Source organism: Medicago truncatula, chromosome 7 (genome assembly GCF_003473485.1).
Source record: "Medicago truncatula cultivar Jemalong A17 chromosome 7, MtrunA17r5.0-ANR, whole genome shotgun sequence".
In the NCBI taxonomy this organism is placed as follows: Eukaryota; Viridiplantae; Streptophyta; class Magnoliopsida; order Fabales; family Fabaceae; genus Medicago; species Medicago truncatula.
The window spans coordinates 18,643,377-18,660,359 of NC_053048.1; the positions used below are offsets into that span (position 1 = coordinate 18,643,377).

At 38.8% G+C, this 16,983-nt stretch overlaps 2 non-coding genes across 2 annotated transcripts; one reads left to right on the top strand and one right to left on the bottom strand.

The window, feature by feature from the left end:
• Positions 1-448: 448 nt before the first annotated feature.
• Positions 449-555, top strand: LOC120577218 (small nucleolar RNA R71). Its single transcript, XR_005643293.1, has one exon. It is a non-coding gene; the product is annotated as a small nucleolar RNA R71 (small nucleolar RNA).
• A 5,858-nt stretch (positions 556-6,413) lies between these two features.
• On the bottom strand, positions 6,414-6,520 carry LOC120577215 (small nucleolar RNA R71). The gene has a single exon (XR_005643290.1). It is a non-coding gene; the product is annotated as a small nucleolar RNA R71 (small nucleolar RNA).
• Positions 6,521-16,983: the final 10,463 nt, after the last annotated feature.

The following is a 16,983-nucleotide window of genomic DNA, read 5'->3' on the forward strand; positions in this document are numbered from 1 at the left end:
GACTCCTGGTGTTAGAGAAGAGGTGACCACTTGTTGGGCCACTTGGGAGATTTGGGTGGTTTGGCCTCGTTCCTTGGTTATATTGAGCGTAATTTAGTTGCTCAATATTGGCAGCACTACCTAACTGACAATCAACACCGATATGACCGGATATACTACAGCATTAACATTAAGTTTTTCAAATTTTTATGTTAATGCTTCAACCTTAGCAGCAAGGTGGTTATAATCAGAGACTTCGTATATACCTGCCTCTTTCTTAGAGGGAGTAGGAGCGGTGACGGCTCTCTCGTTGGTCCATTGGTAATGATTCTAGGCCATGTCTTCAATCAAGGCATAGGCCTCCGTATAATTTTTGTTCATTAGAGCTCCACCTGCAGCTGCATCAACAGACATCTTAGTGGTATATGACAAGCCATTATAAAACGTGTGGACTATAAGCCACTTTTCTAGGCCATGGTGGGGACAAAGTCTAAGCATTTCCTTGAAACGCTCCCACGCTTCATAGAGAGACTCCCGATCTTTTTGATTGAACTGCGTGATTTGATCTCTAAGTTTAGCGGTTTTAGATGGGGGAAAAAATCGGGCAAGGAATGCTCGCCTCATATCGTCCCATGAAGTGATGGAACCGACTTCTAGGGAATGGAACCAAGCGCTAGCTCTATCCCTTAAGGAAAAGGGAAAGAGATGAAGTCTTACGGCTTCTTGGTTCTCTTTTATGGTGCCATTGAGTCTAAGGAAGGAAGAAATATGGAGATTTGGATCCTCAGTGGGTGATCCAGAAAACTGATTTTGCTGCACCAAATTGAGTAGTGCAAGCTTGATCTCGAAGTTATTACCCTCAACCGTTGGGTACACGATAATAGCTTGTGGCTCTTACGTTGAAGGAGTAGCATACTCTTTGAGAGTGCGTTCAGCCATAGCAGTATTATTTTGTGCCTCTCTCTTTTTCTTATGCAAATATCTTTCGATCTTAGGAATAAATTCTCCGAGACTTTTACTTCTTCGCAAAAGAAATCGAGAACCCAAGAAGTTAATTGGTAATACAAAGAAAGAAGTAGAAGAAAAGAGGAAGAGAAAAGAGTTCTAATCACAAAGAAAGAGTTAATCGAATTAGTTTACTCCCCGGCAGCGGCGCCAAAAACTTGATGAGATAAAACCGCAAGTGCACGGTCTTACCGAAGTAGTATTAAAAGAGTATCGTTCCGACAGGGAGTAGTTCAATTCAATTAACCTTTGGAAATGATTAGAAGAGAGGAGAATTGTAAGTTGGGGGTTTTCAAATGGTTGAAAATTAATTTAATAAAAGGAGCCTTGGGATCGTTGGTTTCATCTAAATAACAAGTCCTTCTCAAACCAAAACTATAAGCTTATAATGTTATGTTAGACCTAATTTCTCAAGACAGTTTCTTTTATGTTCCTCTAGCAACCAAGCCTATTTCGCTGACTTGATTACTATTAGATTTTGGTTCCTCTAACAACCAAGCCTATTTCACGGACTTGATTGTTATTAGTTCCCTTGAAGATCGAAACTATATGTCTCAAAGATTGCAAAGCCTATTTCGCTGACTTTGCAATCCTTGTCTAAATTCACTTGTTCGAATATCAAAACTCCACTTTCGTTTTATCAATTGATATTTGGAATGATAGATAAACAATTATCAAACCCTCCACTTTCGTTTCCACAGTTTGATAATGGTTGATCCATGTTAAAACGGTGAATTTAGATAAGAAATTAGGGTAACATAAGATTAAGGCTTAGAGCTTGGTTTGATTAGGATTATGTCTTTTAGACTTATCAAACAATCCCAAGACAAGAAGAAGTCTACTCACTCATGTTCATCGTAGACATGGGGGAGAAGAGAGAAAGAATAAAGGTAAATGACAAGAGAACAAAGGAAAAGGAAAGAACTTTAATTAGAAAAGCAATTGTCACTTATTGAATTCCAAGTAAAGATTATTATTTGTGATGGATGGCTACTCTATTTATAGAATTCACTCGACTTAAAATCTAATCTATTACATTCGGGCTAAAAATAGAGTAGCTTAAAATCTAAGCAAAAGCAGCAAAAGGCACTCTGGATGATGGCACGGCCGTGCCAAGGCTAGCACGGGCCGTGCCAAGGCTAGCACGGGCCGTGCCAAGCTTCTGACTATGGGGAGACATATTTTTGTCTCTCAATCTTCATATTTTTGCATCCAATCGGCTCCAAGTCCCTTTCTTTTGCTCCAAGACTCAATCCATCCAATATTCATTCCTGAAATAAAATAAAATGCAATTTGTAGTAAACTATCCTAAAAAGGAAATAATGCTAATATAAAATAAAATAAAATCTAATTAAAACTAAACTAAAAAGCATATAAAAGTAAGCAATAAATGACTCATCAAAGCCGAACTCAACCTCAACTTTGAACCCAATGCATCTTGCAAGCTCTTCCAAAATCTAGAAGTGAACCTCGGATCTCTATCCGACACAAGACTCGACGGAACTCCATGCAACTTTACAATATTGTGAATATAAATCTCCGCCAACTGAGCTACCGGATAACTGATATTAATTGGAATAAAATGTGCCGACTTTGTCAATCTATCGACAACAACCCATATGGCATCATGCCCTCTCGGAGTGTTCGGTAAACTCGTCACAAAATCCATAGAAATGCTATCCCACTTCCACTCCGGCACATCCAACGGTGTCAACAACCCTGCAGGCTTCTGATGCTCAACCTTAGACATCTGACAAGTCAAACACGCATACACAAACTGAGCAACATCACGTTTCATCCCAGACCACCAAAACAGCTTCTTCAAATCATGATACATTTTCGTAGCTCCCGGATGAATACTTATGCTACTCTTGTGACTTTCCTCTAAAATCAACTTTTTCAAATCATCATTATCAGGAATACAAATTCTTCCTCTGAACCTCAACATACCCTGTTCATCAACCTTAAAGTCACTATCCTCAGTGCCATTACCAGCAACCATCAAATCAACAAACTTAACATCTACTTGCTGTGCTTCTCGGATACTATTCAAGAAATCACTATTAATCTTCAGCATCCCCAACTGAACACCCTGAGGTTTCAACTCACAAACAAGAGTCAAGTCTCTAAACTGCTCTAGCAAATCGAATTCTTTCACCATCATAGCAGACATATACAACGTCTTCCTGCTCAACGCGCAACCACATTGGCTTTACCCGGATGGTAATTCAAGCCAAAACCATAATCCTTCAACAGCTCTAACCATCTCCTCTGCCTCATGTTCAATTCTTTCTGATCAAATAAATATTTTAAACTTTTGTGATCACCAAATACTTCAAATCTGGAATCGTACAAATAATGCCTCCAAATTTTCAAAAGAAAACCACCGCAGCCAACTCCAAATCATGTGTAGGATAATTCTTTTCATGAATCCTCAACTGCCTAGAAGCATAAGCTACTACCTTACCATCTTGCATCAAAACACCACCTAAGCCCAACTTAGACGCATCACAATAAACCACTAAAGGTTCTTCCGGCTTCGGTAAAATCAAAATAGGAGCAGTTGTCAACCTTTGCTTCAACTCATTGAAACTACTCTCACACTGAGCATCCCACACAAAAACTTACCCTTACAGGTCAACTGAGTCAACGGAAGTACTAACTTCGAAAATCCCTCAATGAACCTGCGGTAATAACCAGCCAAACCCAAGAAACTTCTGATTTCAGTCACTGACTTCGGAGTCTCCCATTGTGATACTGCATCAACTTTCGATGGATCAACTGCAATACCACTACCAGAAATAATGTGGCCAAGAAAACTTACTTCACTTAACCAGAACTCACACTTCGACAATTTAGCATACAACTTCTTCTCTTTCAATACTTGCAATACAATCTTCAGATGTTCTGCATGCTCTTCTTCAGTCTTTGAATAAATCAAGATGTCATCAATAAACACAACCACGAATTTATCCAGGTAGGCATGGAAAATTTGGTTCATATACTCTATAAACACGCCATGCGCATTAGTAACACCGAAAGACATCACCTTATATTCGTAATCACCTAAAGGTCGTCTTCTGCATATCCTCATCCTTCACCTTAATCTGATGGTAACCTGACCTCAAATCAATCATGCTGAAAACCTTTGCACCCACTAACTGATCCATTAAGTCGTCAATCCTCAGAAGTGGATACCTGTTCTTTATCGTAACTTTGTTCAACTGACGATAATCGATGCATAACCTCATGGTACCATCCTTCTTCTTAACCAACAATACCAGCGCTCCCCAAGGTGAAACACTTGGTCTTACAAATTTCTTATCAAGCAAGTCTTCCAACTGTTTCTTCAATTCAGCACGTTCGGACGCCGACATACGATAAGGTGCCATCGACACCAGCTTCGTTCCTAGAACAAGGTCAATTGAAAATTCAACCACCCTCTCTGGTGGTACGTCTGGAATCTCATCCGGAAAAACTTCAGGAAAATCACTCACAACTGGTAACCTGTCAATCACAGCTTGATTTTCTAACGACAAATATGCCATCAAGGAAAACATTAAGATTCCATCCCGCTCCAACTGCTTTAACTGTTTCGTAGATAGGAACTCCGCTCCACTCTTGACGAGTCATTTATTGCCTACTTTTATATGCTTTTTAGTTTAGGTTTAATTAGATTTTATTTTATTTTATATTAGCATTATTTCCTTTTTAGGATAGTTTACTTTAAATTGCATTTTATTTTATTTCAGGAATGAATATTGGATGGATTGAGTCTTGGAGCAAAAGAAAGGGACTTGGAGTCGATTGGATGAAAAATATGAAGATTGAGAGACAAAAATATGTCTCCCCACGGTCATGAGCTTGGCACGGCCCGTGCTAGCCTTGGCACGGCCGTGCCATCATCCAGAGTGCCTTTTGCTGCTTTTGCTTAGATTTTAAGCTACTCTATTTTTAGCCCGAATGTAATAGCTTAGATTTTAAGTCAAATGAATACTATAAATAGAGTAGCCATCCATCACAAATAATCATCTTTACTTGGAATTCAATAAGTGACAATTGCTTTTCTAATAAAAGTTCTTTTCTTTTCCTTTATTTTCTTGTCATTTACCTTTATGCTTTCTCTCTTCTCCCCCATGTCTACGATGAACATGAGTGAGTAGACTTCTCCTTGTCTTTGGATTGTTGGATAAGTCTAAATGACATAATCCTAATCAAACCAAGCTCTAAGCCTTAATCTTATGTAACCCTAATTTCTTTTCTAAATTCACCGTTTTAACATGGATCAACCATTATCAAACTGTGGAAACGAAAGTGGAGGGTTTGATAATTGTTTATCCATTATTCCAAATATCAATTCATAAAACGAAAGTGGAGTTTTGATATTCGAACAAGTGAATTTAGACCAGGATTGCAAAGTCAGCGAAATAGGCTTTGCAATCTTTGAGACATATAGTTTCGATCTTCCAGGGAACTAATAACAATCAAGTCAGCGAAATAGGCTTGGTTGTTAGAGGAACCAAAATCTAATAGTAATCAAGTCAGCGAAATAGGCTTGGTTGCTAGAAGAACATAAGACAAACTATCTTGAGAAATTAGGTCTAACATAACATTATAAGCTTATAGTTTTGGTTTGAGAAGGACTTGTTATTTAGATGAAACCAACAATCCCAAGGCTCTTTTTATTATATTAATTTTCAACCGTTTGAAAACCCCAACTTACAATTCTTTTCTCCTCTAATCATTTCCAAAGGTTAATTAAATTAAACTACTCCCTGTCGGAACGATATTCTTTTCATACTACTTCGGTAAGACCGTGCACTTGCGGTTTTATCTCATCAAGTTTTTGGCGCTGCTGCCGGGGAGTAAGCTAATTCGATTAACTCTTTCTTTGTGATTAGAACTCTTTTCTCTTCCTCTTTTCTTCTACTTCTTTCTTTGTATTACCAATTGACTTCTTGGGTTCTCGATTTCTTATGCGAAGAAGTAAAAGTCTCGGAGAATTTATTCCTGAGATCGAAAGATTTTTGCATAAGAAAAAGAGAGAGGCACAAAATAATACTGCTATGGCTGAACGCACTCTCAAAGAGTATGCCACTCCTTCAACGGAAGAGCCGCAAGCTATTATCGTGTACCCAACGGTTGAGGGTAATAACTTCGAGATCAGGCCTGCACTACTCAATTTGGTGCAGCAAAATCAGTTTTCTGGATCACCCACTGAGGATCCAAATCTCCATATTTCTTTCTTCCTTAGACTCAGTGGCACCATAAAAGAGAACCAAGAAGCCGTAAGACTTCATCTCTTTCCCTTTTCCATAAGGGATAGAGCTAGCGCTTGGTTCCATTCCGTAGAAGTCGGTTCCATCACTTCATGGGACGATATGAGGCGAGCATTCCTTGCCCGATTTTTCCCCCCATCTAAAACCGCTAAACTTAGAGATCAAATCACGCGGTTCAATCAAAAAGATGGGGAGTCTCTCTATGAAGAGTGGGAGCGTTTCAAGGAAATGCTTAGACTTTGTCCCCAGCATGGCTTAGAAAAGTGGCTCATAGTCCACACGTTTTATAATGGCTTGTCATATACCACTAAGATGTCTGTTGATGCAGTTGCAGGTGGAGCTCTAATGAACAAAAACTATACGGAGGCTTATGCCTTGATTGAAGACATGGCTCAGAATCACTACCAATGGACCAACGAGAGAGCTGTCATCGCTCCTACTCCCTCTAAGAAAGAGGCAGGTATATACGAAGTATCTGAATATAACCACCTTGCTGCTAAGGTTGAAGCATTAACCCAAAAATTTGAAAAACTTAATGTTAATGCTGTCACACCTTCTTCAGCATCCCCTCCTTGTGAAATCTGTGGTATATCCGGTCATATCGGTGTTGATTGTTTGTTAGGTAGTGCTGCCAATATTGAGCAACTGAATTACGCTCAATATAACCAAGGAACGAGGCCAAATCAAAATTTTTACAAAAATCCTCAAGGTTCCTATGGACAAGCAGCACCACCTGGCTATACAAACAACCAGAGAGTGCCTCAGAAATCATGTTTGGAGATTCTGTTAGAAAATTGCATAGCTAATCAAAATAAAAATCTTCAAGAACTGAAAAACCAAACAGGATTTCTGAACGACTCTCTCTCCAAACTCACTACCAAAGTTGATTCTATCGCCACACACACCAAAATGCTTGAGACCCAAATCTCCCAAGTGGCCCAACAAGTGGCCACCTCTTCTCAAACACCAGGAGTCTTTCCTGGTCAACCTGAAACAAACCCCAAAGCTCATGTCAGTGCTATTTCTCTTGGGGGCAGTAAGTTAGAAGAGACCATTACTAAAGCTAAAAGAATTAAGGGAGAGAGTGCTAAGTTTTTTGGTGAGAAAGATGAGAAACCGCTTGATAAGAACAAGGCCCTTAACCCGTTAAGGCTTACTAAGCTCAACTTGGAGGTTCAATTCGCTAAATTCTTAAACATACTTAAAAGGATTTGCATTAAGATTCCCTTTGCTGAAGCTTTGTCTCGTATGCCTCTATACGCCAAGTTTTTAAAAGAAATTTTTTCAAAGAAAAAGGCTATAGATCACAAAGAGACAATAGCTTTAACTAGGGAAAGTAGTGCAATCGTCAAGAAGCAACCCCAAAAGCTTAGAGATCCAGGTAGTTTTGCCATCCCTTGTGTGATAGGGAAAGAAACAGTTGACAAAGCCTTGTGCGACTTAGGAGCCAGTGTTAGTTTGTTGCCTCTGGCCCTCTTTAAAAAGATGGGAATAGGAGAGTTGAAACCTACCGAGATGATATTAAAGTTAGCCGACCGTTCTGTTATCCCGATAGCTGGATATGTTGAAGACATCCCTGTTAAGATAGAAGGGATATACATCCCAACTGACTTTGTGGTTGTTGACATCGAGGAAGACCATGATTGCCCTATGATCCTAGGAAGACCCTTCCTCGCAACTGCGGGTGCTATAGTTGATGTTAAGAGTGGTAGGATAGTTTTTCAAGTGAGTGATGACATGGTAGGATTTGAGTTTGAAAATGTTAAGGAAGGTCCCGCCCTTTATTATTACAATATGGTCAAAGGACATGATGTGAAAGAACGTTTTTTAGCGTCATCTACACAATACAACATCTTTGACCCTTTCTAATGGACACTTTCTTTAACGTCAAACTAATGACTATAAAGAAGCGCTTCGTGGGAGGCAACCCACGCATTTAACTGCTTTTGTTTTGTTTTGTTTTTGTTATTTTAAGTATTTTGTAGGTAATTGTCCGAGTAGGATTCAAGAAAACAGAAAATTTTGAAGCCTCGTGCTCCAGAACCTTGGCACGGCCCGTGCTCACACTGGCACGGCCGTGCCAGACCTTGACAAACCAAAACCAGCCATTGTTCTAGAAAGTTGGCACGGCCCGTGCCAAGGTTGGCACGGCCGTGCCCGATCATCAGGTAGGTATAACCACACCTTTTGGCCTTCTTCTTCCCTCATTCTCCACCACAAACATCTCTCTACCTCCAAACTTCTCTCTAAAACCTCCATTTCCACAAAACCCTAAACCTCCATTTCTACCCCAAAACCTCACCAATTCACAAAATTTCTCCACCCAACCAACCCCAAACACCATTCCAATCATAAACCCCCATTCAAAAACAACTTTCGTACATCCAAACCAACATAACCCAAATTCGTAACCCCTCCTAACCTAACCCAAAAACCAGAAATTCTTCACAAACTTCCATAACCCAACCACAAACCATCACCGCCATCACACCACTAAAGCAAAGTCAAGGTAATGGCTTCAAAGATAAGTGGAAAAGAAGTTGGAAGCTCATCAGGGGGACCTCCTCCAAAGAAGAAAACACAAGCCAAGAATCATGGCATCACTTTCAGGGACAACAAGCAAAGAGATAGGTACAAAATCCTAATCACTAAACCTTTACATCCTTGCAGGTACCCTGATACCCATGACTTGAATAAGCTAGGAATTAAAGATAATGTGTTTAATCTGCTAGAAAGGTTAGGATGGGTTGATATGTTGAGACCTATGAGAGGGTATGAGAATTTCACCTACGAATTTTTAAGTTCTATTGTTTTTACGAAAGATAGGTTGAATTTTGATAACCCAAACCATAGAGTTTCTTTCTGGCTTATGAATATTGATTATGAGATGTCTCTTCAACACTTCTGTGATGAGATGGGCTTCGCAAATGCGGGGTTCATCCACGACTCTTGGGATCAAAATTTAAAGCCGGTTGACTATCAACCCGCCGCCTTTTGGGAGCGAATTACAGGTCTTGACCAGTTTAACACACGTGCCAACAAAGCTAGCAACATTCACAATCCCGTACTTAGGTACCTTCAAAGGGTTATGGCTTGCACTATTTGGGGAAGCAGTGAATTAGGGAACACTAGGAGTGATGAACTCTTCATGCTTTGGGCTATGCTGCACAACCACCCCGTTAACACTTGTTTTTATTTGCTTGACTACCTTTCCCTTATAGGAAATAGGTTCGATAGTAGGGGAGAAATAGTAGTTGGTGGTATCATAACATACATAGCTAGGCAGTTAGGCGTGAGTGAAGACCAAGGGATAAACAAGATTGAGGGAAACAATAGGCTGAACATAGAAACCCTTATCTCTATGAATTTCATAAAAAATCGAATCCCCTTTGTTTATACACTTAAGCTCAATGTGCCCACTTTGATATTATTGCCTAACCCATCTCAGACTAACACCGAGGTGGAAGAAAATTTGTTGTATGTTAATGATGACCCACAGGTGCACATAGAACAGCATAATTAAGAAGAGGAAGGTGCACAATTGCACCATGATGAGGAGCACCATGACCATGATGAAGGTGAAACAAATGAACATGCAAGATGGGCATGGATGAATACCGAGGTCGAGAGGATAACCACCGAGCAACAATGGGAATAAGGAATGATGTCCAACGGGGCAACCGCATATCCGAAGAAAACAACCAAATGCTTCGGCACATGATGCACCACTTTCACCTCCAAGGTCCTCCATATGGATCCCAATGATAAAAATGTGAGCTTTCCTCTTCCTCTCTTTCCTTCGTTCTCCTCCTCCTTCTTTTTCTTCTTCTTCTTCTTCTTCTTCTTCTTCTTCTTCTTCTTCTTCTTCCTCTCCTTCTCTTTTATTTTTCTATCTTGAATCATTGAGGACAATGCTTCTCATAAGTGTGGGGGAAGCCTAATAAAGTGTCATTAGTCGTAGTGTTTCCAAACTCCATTGAACTTTATTCTTTTGTTGTGTTTTATTGTAAAAGGCATGAATAAGCAGCTTGTTTTTATTGTTTTATTATGACATAATTTTTTGTTGTCTCTTCAATGGTCGTTTCTTGTACATGAAAGTGATTTCTTGTGTTATAAGTATTCTTGCTATACCCACATCAAGTTTTATTGTGAAATAAATTCTCCAATGAGAAAAACACCTAGTTGCAATCCTTGAGTAAGTGTATGAGTAGGTATTTTAAGGAACACGTTCTAGCTTTAATGGTAACCTGGACCCTTAAAAATCTTCAGAGTAAAAGTAGTATAAGTTTATGTGGGAATAATTCTAATGTGATGACATGTGTAAACCGAAATGGGGCGGAAGGATATCACCACACGTGGAGGAAAGGATACCCTCTCATTGACTTCCTAAATGTGGTGATGACTTCTCAAACAAATTGTGCTTGAATTAAACCCTCTAAAAAGAGGAACTTCCTAAGTGAAGTAAACAAGTTGTAGCACTACTTAGGGTGATCATAGAAACTTGGAGGAAAGGATACCCCCTCACGGACTTCCAATGTGAAATGATAGCCCCTAGGCATCTACAAGCCCCCAAATGTATAAATTCATCAAGTCTATCTTAACTCTCCCGCTTCTCTTATATGAAATGAAGAACAGATTTTTCTCGGTCATTTTAGTGTTAAGGTTAGAACCTGTTCCTCATAATATCTATCTTATACAGGAGCAAGAAAAGGGTTGGACTACACACACACACTCACTTAAGATTTGTTGTTGGGTTGAATAAGTTTACAAAGAATACTTGAAGTTGTGATTAGTGTACATTGAAATGAAACCTCAAGGGAGACATAAGCTTTTATTTAAAGTGTCATATATTAATCCTTCTGTTGCTGCCATGTCTATGCCTTTTGCTTGAGGACATGCAAAGATTCAAGTCTGGGGGAGTTTGATGAGTCATTTATTGCTTACTTTTATATGCTTTTTAGTTTAGTTTTAATTAGATTTTATTTTATTTTATATTAGCATTATTTCCTTTTTAGGATAGTTTACTTTAAATTGCATTTTATTTTATTTCAGGAATGAATATTGGATGGATTGAGTCTTGGAGCAAAAGAAAGGGACTTGGAGTCGATTGGATGCAAAAATATGAAGATTGAGAGACAAAAATATGTCTCCCCACAGTCAGAAGCTTGGCACGGCCCGTGCTAGCATTGGCACGGCCGTGCCATCATCCAGAGTGCCTTTTGCTGCTTTTGCTTAGATTTTAAGCTACTCTATTTTTAGCCCGAATGTAATAGCTTAGATTTTAAGTCAAATGAATGCTATAAATAGAGTAGCCATCCATCACAAAAAATCATCTTTACTTGGAATTCAATAAGTGACAATTGCTTTTCTAATTAAAGTTCTTTTCTTTTCCTTTATTTTCTTGTCATTTACCTTTATGCTTTCTCTCTTCTCCCCCATGTCTACGATGAACATGAGTGAGTAGACTTCTCCTTGTCTTGGGATTGTTGGATAAGTCTAAATGACATAATCCTAATCAAACCAAGCTCTAAGCCTTAATCTTATGTAACCCTAATTTCTTATCTAAATTCACCGTTTTAACATGGATCAACCATTATCAAACTGTGGAAAAAAAAGTGGAGGGTTTGATAATTGTTTATCCATTATTCCAAATATCAATTCATAAAACGAAAGTGGAGTTTTGATATTCGAACAAGTGAATTTAGACAAGGATTGCAAAGTCATCAAAATAGGCTTTGCAATCTTTGAGACATATAGTTTCGATCTTCAAGGGAACTAATAACAATTAAGTCAGCGAAATAGGCTTGGTTGTTAGAGGAACCAAAATCTAATAGTAATCAAGTCAGCGAAATAGGCTTGGTTGCTAGAAGAACATAAGAGAAACTGTCTTAAGAAATTAGGTCTTACATAACATTATAAGCTTATAGTTTTGGTTTGAGAAGGACTTGTTATTTAGATGAAACCAACGATCCCAAGGCTCTTTTTATTATAATAATTTTCAACCGTTTGAAAAACCCAACTTACAATTCTTTTCTCCTCTAATCATTTCCAAAGGTTAATTAAATTAAACTACTCCCTGTCGGAACGATACTCTTTTCATACTACTTCAGTAAGACCGTGCACTTGCGGTTTTATCTCATCAACTCTCTTCTTCCGCAGAAGAAAAATGCTCCGTCTTGCTAAAGCAATTGATATAAACTCGGTTATACTCTAACTAGTTCATCCCAAAAATAACATCCATACCCGTCAACGGTAAATAAACTAAGTCGACTTCAAAGTCTCTAACAAACATAGACAACAGACATCTTAGACAAACAAGAGAAGTAGTTACTGATCCCTTAGCTGGAGTTTCAACAACCATTTCTCCTTTCATATCAGATACAACCAGGCCCAACTTATATGCACATTCAATAGCAATGAAACAATGAGTAACACTAGTGTCTATAATAGCAATTAAAGGCGTATTATTAAAGAAACAAGTACCTCTGATAAGTCTGTCCTTACTAGTTGTTTGCGTACCAGTCAAAGCAAACACCTTACCACCAGTCCTAACCTTCTTCGGTTGTGTACACTGCGAACTGAACTGATGTGACCTTCCTCGTTGCAGTTATAGCAAACAATGTCACCACGCTTACAATCAGCTAGTGTGTGTCCTTTCTGACCACACATGAAGCACTTCTTCTCATCTCTATCACAGACATTACTCTTGTGGCCTTTTTCACCACACTTGAAGCAAACAATATCCATAGGAGCATCTCTCCTCTTGGGCCTCCTCTCATCATTCAGTCGCTGCTTACCCTTGTCAGCAGGAGTACTATATGGCTTCGGACGACTCTGTTGTCCCTTACCTCTACATTCACTCATCACCTTGTAATGAGATTTCGTGTCCTCCTCATAAATCCTACAGCTGGTTACCAATTTAGAGAAGTTCCTTATTCTCTGATAGCCAATGGCTCTCTTGATGTCAGCTCTTAAACCATTCTCAAACTTAATACATTTGGAGAACTCAGCTGTCTCCGCAGTATAGTGTGGGTAGAACTTAGCAAGTTCCACGAACTTTGCAGCATACTCTGTAAAACACATATCCCCCTGCTTCAGCTCCAAAAATTCAATTTCTTTCTTACCTCGGACATCCTTCGGAAAGTACCTATTCAGGAATTCTCTCCTGAACACAGCCCAGGTCACCACAGCTCCATCCTGTTCCAGCACAGGTAACAAACTTACCCACCAGTCATCAGCTTCCTCAGCTAACATGTGCGTCCCAAACCGCACATTTTGCACCTCTGAACACTACATGACTCTGAAGATTCTTCCAACTTCCTTAAGCCACTTCTGGGCGCCATCAGGATCATACCTTCCTTTGAAAGTTGGTGGATGATTTCTCAGGAAAGTCTCCAACATCCTAACACCATCGTTACCAGCACCAGCATTCGGTTGCTGTCCTACAGCTTGAGCAACAGCTTCAAGTGCAGCAGCAATAGCAGCATCATTACGACCAGCCATCTCAAAGTTCTACATAAGAAACAACAATTCAGAACAAAAACAAAGACAACATTAGAGTTGACACTCTATCCTAGGTGGCTCAACACGACTCTACTACTTGGCCGGACGGACCAACCTGCTCTGATACCAATTGTAACACCCCGTTATCTCAAAGCAATTAAATATTAAATAAACACATCATAGTATATCTCAAAACGGGCATGTCACACTACTTTATAAAATTTCTTAAAATAGAATATAAAACTATTTAATAAAACAACAACTTAATAGTTTCAGCAAAACCTTGCAGCGGAATAGTTTCAACATTAATTAACCACAAACATCCAACATATTAATTCTCCATTAAATAATCTTGGCATAAAAGCCTCATCAAAATAAATCCAACAACCAAATAAAGGGCTACATCAACATGTTTCAAAAATTGATACATAGGAATGAAAATAAGCAAATAAATCTCATCCCGTACGTATTAAAGCCCTAGACACTTGAGCCACCACCTACTACTCAGGATCACCTGCAAGTTACCCATAGGAAGGGCAACATTTTCAAGAAGAAGGGGTGAGATTCACAACAATAAGTATAGATACAAAATTCATCAATTGAATCTAACACCCTAACATAATAACAATTCATCAATATATGAATATATCATCATTAACAACATCAACAACAAATGGTAGTTATAACCAACAACATCGACTCATGCAACTACTCGACAACTCCACTAAGACTCCTCGACAATGTACATGCATGTGGTACCAATTTACAGGGCAGTAGCCATCACTGGATATTGAATGGTTAAAGCATTCATCAGGGGCTAAGCCTTCACCGCTTTGAACAATAAGTGTTCCAAGACATGAGTCCTCCCGCTTTGAACGACAAGGCGTTCCAGGGCAAGAGCCCTCCCGCTTTATATGCTTATGCAACTGACTCCACTTGTGTATATCTACATACAACTCAACAAATGCATATATATGTATATGACTCACAACCCACTGTTCAACAACATGTATGACTTAATTAAATAAAAGCATACATCACAGTCAACAACAGATCAGTATATTCAATCCAACAATTCCAAAAAAATGCACAATTAATGATAATCATGCTTAGACATCAATATCATTCAACAACATTCAATTAATTAACAATCAGCATTCAAAACTGGGCAACTCGCCTCGCGAGTACATCTACTCGCTATGGCGAGCACAAGAATTGGGTTGCTCGCCGTGGCGAACTCAAGGCGAACTGAAATAGGGTGCTCTCGGGAGTTTTGACATTTTTCTCACTGAATCTTCATTTTTAAGCTCCCTATTCATCTTTTTAATCTGAAAATTGTCCCAGTCCTCTCTAAAATCATCTAGGCACTTAAAACTATCCATATTACAGCTTATAACAACAATTCTAAAATCATGATCTCACAGGCACTTGCTCGCCATGGCGAGTGGTTCTGCTCGCGAGGCGGGCTAGGAAATTGTTCACTCGCGAGGCGAGACTAGCTACTCGTCGGGGCGAGCGATGAACATCAGCACGGACAGAATGCAGGTTTTTCTCAAAAATCTCATTTTCCTCCAATTCACTCCCCAATTTAGTTTACAGATACGAAATAACTTACTGTATGCACTCAGAACCTATTTCTAACATCAAAACAGCAATCTCTACACTCAAATCACCCAAAAACTTAGAATTCAATGTAAACCCCAAAATTCCCAATTCTATCATAAACCTGTTAAAATCAAAATCAGAATTCCACAACTATATTACTGAAGCAAACTTCACCCTTACCTTAATTCAGAAAGACAAATGCACAACGATCGGATTCTCTTGGCTCTTCTCTCTTGCTCTTGGTTTTTCTCCCAAAACTGACTGTTGTACGTAAAAACGTTTCTGACCCTTTTCTTTCCTAACTCCCAAAATATTAACTCCCCTTTATTTTATTAAACTCCCCTTAATTCTATTAATTCCCAATTAACTCCCCAACCTCCAAAATAATATTAATTCCCACTTATTCTAATTATTATTAAAATAAACTATATAATAAAATAATACACACCGCATAAATCACAAATATTTTTTAAAATCATATAAAAGACTCTAAATAAATCAAAAATAAATAAAACAACGACTAGGGCGTTACCTGTAACGCCCGTTTCGAATTATTTAATTATTTAATTGAGTCTAGAAGTTATTTAGATGAGTTTATATTATATTTATATGATATATGTGTGATTTAAGAGGTTTATATGATTGAAGTGGTTTTATCTGATTTTATGAGGAGTTGTGACTTATTTTATTGTTTAATAAAATAAGATTGGAAAATAAAATAAATATTGAGTTTAGGGGTTGTTTTGAGATTTTAGAGAGTTTTGGGGGAGAAAGAGAAATAAGATAAGATAGTTGGAGGAGATATAAATAGGGAAACCTAGTTTAGAGAAAACAGTTGTACGTGCGATCAATTTTGGAGAAAAGGGTGAAAAGCCAAGAGAAGGGAGAATAACCTAGAAAGCTGCGATTTTCATTGTTAAGGTAAGGGTGAGACTAACTTTGCAATTCTATAAAGTCTGTGATTCAATGGTTAGGTTTAACATGATGTAGGATGAATTTAAGAGGAATCGGAAACTAGGTCAAAATTGTAGAACTTGATGACTAAACGGTGAAAAGTTGTTAGATTGATGTAGAAATTGTCCCTAGACCTTAGATAATGATTATGATGAATTCTGGAATCGAAGTTAGTCTTAAAACCATGAGAATTGATGATTTTTATGAAAAACTGCACTTCTGCCCGTAGCGACATTCATCGCTCGCCTTCCGAGCCATGATCCTCGCCACGGCGAGGGATGAACTTCATCGCTCGCCTCATGAGCAACCTTTCCCCGCCTCGCGAGTTGCACATCGCAGCTCACCATAGCGACCAGATGAACTCGCCTAGCGAGCTTGACCAGAGAGCATGCAACATTTCGTGATTTTGACTGTTGAGTTGATCCTTAGATGCTTTTGAGTGCCTAAACATGTCTAATAATGATTAGGAAAGAATGTAGGATGAGATTGAACCTGGAAAGATTGTAGAATGAACTTTTGGAAATCTAACATGAACTTGCCACGGCGAGCAGAAGCTCTCGCCTCGTGAGTGACCCAGAAACAGAGTGCCTTGTTAGGATTTTGCGATATGTGTCGCACAAGTTCATAAGAGTTGAACCTTGGGGTAGTATTAAGACTT